This window comes from Panthera tigris, chromosome A2 (assembly GCF_018350195.1).
Source record: "Panthera tigris isolate Pti1 chromosome A2, P.tigris_Pti1_mat1.1, whole genome shotgun sequence".
NCBI classification, from domain to species: domain Eukaryota; kingdom Metazoa; phylum Chordata; class Mammalia; order Carnivora; family Felidae; genus Panthera; species Panthera tigris.
In genome coordinates this window covers 161,521,474-161,524,076 of record NC_056661.1, presented here as the reverse complement: position 1 = coordinate 161,524,076, position 2,603 = coordinate 161,521,474, and positions in this window count along the sequence as shown.

Sequence of the window (2,603 nt, the reverse complement as noted above, 5' to 3'; positions counted from 1 at the left end):
CTCCCTCACTGCCAGCTGCACCCCTGCCATATCCAAGTACCTGGGGAGGAAGATTCTCTGCATTTCCACCATGGTTTCCAGTCACGTCCTCAGAAATCAGTGCTTCCCACTAAGCCATGAGTACGTCAAGGGCCGGGGCCTCTGTAGTGTGGTTTGGAGCCAGGGACCCACAGTTCTCTGAAAATATCAAAGGAGCCCTCAGGGTCTGTGAAGGAAGGAAAGGTCACTGAGCACTGTCTGGCCGGGCTGCAGGGCATAGACGGGCAGGCTGTGAGTGCTGGTACCAGGGCTAATGCTCTGCGGGGGCTTTGCTGTCCTGAGTGGAAGGCTCTTTCTCCAGGCCAGGAGGACATTATCCTTAGGAGTAAAAGCTGTCTGGCCTCTGGAGAGGTCTCTAAACCCAGGACTCCCCTGTCTTGCCTGAGGGTCGGGAGCAGTTGAAGCAGCTCCCTCTGGCACAGAGAGGAGAGATCTTTTCTGTCGTCGAGCTGGAAACATCAGAGCACAGTGGAAATTCATCATCAATTAAGTGCATGCTCTGTTTCAACCCTGGGAGGGGTACTCCTGGGGTGGGAAGGTGAGCCCTGAGCTTCAGTCTAGCAAGGCAGGTGGGTGAGCAGGCAACAAAAATGGCGCTGAGTGGAGGGCGGCTGGGCAGGCACGGGCTGCCCTCGGGGCACAGAAGAGCAGGCAGAGGCAGCAGGAGGCACAAAGGGCCCAAGGTTTTGGTTCCTCTGGAAACGGGGGATAATGATACCTACCTGCACTAGTCAGCTATTATCATAGTAATGCTGTGTAACAAATAGTCCTCACACTCGGTGACTGATAACAGAACCAGTCTTTATTCTCAAACTCGAGGGTCTCAGATGACTGTAGCTCAGCTGATCCAGGGTGGGTGTGGACGGACTGCTAAGCTTTGGGCTGTGGGGGTGCCTGGGTTTGGACCGAGTTCAGATGTGATCCACCTGTCTGTTCTGGGGCACAGGGCGAAAGCTTTCCGGGGAAGCTTTTCTTACCCCGGGGTTCTGGAGAGCAAGCAAGGAGCCAAACCATGCCACCATATTTAATGTTTCTGTTTCTGTTCTGTCCCCGAGCATTCCATTGGCCAAAGCAAGTCATGGGGTCAAGTTCAGCTTCAGTGGAGTGGGGAAGTGCATCCTGAAGGAATGTGAATGTTTGCTGAATAATTAAACACCCAGCTGTTGCCACTGCCTCAGAGAGTTGCTGTGGGATGAGATGTGGTGCCACTTGCCTGAGCACAGGGTAGTGAGTGCTTATTAGGTGTTAACCATTATCGAGGGGATGTAAGGACAGGCCATATCCTGAATGTCTTGATAAATCATGTTAAAGATTTTCATGTTTGAATTTTCTCCCTGAGGACAGTGGGGAGCTATTGAGACTTTCGTCAGGAGGGTGACATAGTTTGATTCGGATTTTATTTATTTATTTATTTATTTATTTTTCAATATATGAAATTTATTGTCAAATTGGTTTCCATACAACACCCAGCGCTCATCCCAAAAGGTGCCCTCCTCAATACCCATCACTGGGATAAAGAAAGAGATGGAGTGTGGAGGGGAGGGAAGTGCTCAGGGAGGCTTCCTGGTTCTTGGCTTGGGTGACAGGGACGTGATAATGAGATCCTCCAGCTAGGAACGCAAGGAGCAGGTGGATGGGGAGTGGGGGGCGGGAGGGATGAGCTGGCTTGGACGTGTTGGATGTGAGATTCTTGCAGACATGCAGATAGACGTGCAGATCTTGGAGTTTAGGAGGAGAATTCAGACACAGGGCATATGCATTTGGGAGTCATGTCAACTACACTAGGCAGCGAGGGAGTCCTCAGTCATCCCAGTTTCCAGGGGTTGGAAAATATGCTGTGTGGGTGTAAAGGAATTTTCACTGGCATACAATAACATGTGGCCGACATTGCTAGTTCCTTTCAGCTCTCCATTCTCACGTTCTTCTTCCAAACTGAACCCTGAAATTATTTGGAGGTAGCAAGGCTCAGGTAAAAAACTGCAGTCACCGGCCTCCCTATCTAGCCAATAAGTTACAAGCAGAAGTAACGTCTCTGAATTCTGGGAAAGTTCCTTAGAACATAAGGCCATGCCTTTCTCTTCCTTTCTCTATCCTACAGCCTGGTAGTCAGATGCGATGGCTGGAGCTCTAGCAGCCACTTTGGACTAGGAAGCCAAGAGCCGAATCCTGGGCGGCTGTGGTGAAGAGAAAAGAGTCTGCATTTCCAACACCTTCCTGGAGATTCTATACCAGCCCTGGACTGCTTTTTTACCCGGAAACAAAGAAAACCTCTCTTGTCAAGCCACTGGTATTTTTTTCTTTTTCTGTTAAATTCAGCTGATCTTAGTCCTAATGAAAACATTACGATTCTGCGGTATTTGGTCAAGCTATAGCCTTGCACCTGCAGGCATTTCCAGTCGGCTGCGTTAATCTCTGCGGGCTGGACAGTGAAACTCAAACGCCGTGGGTTTGCACGGCGAAGGTGTGCTGCGCCACCTGGTGGACACCTATCAGATGGCATTTCTTTGGACAAAAGCGCCCCGCAGAGCTGGGAACTGGGATGCTTTCTTTCCTTGGGCTGTCCT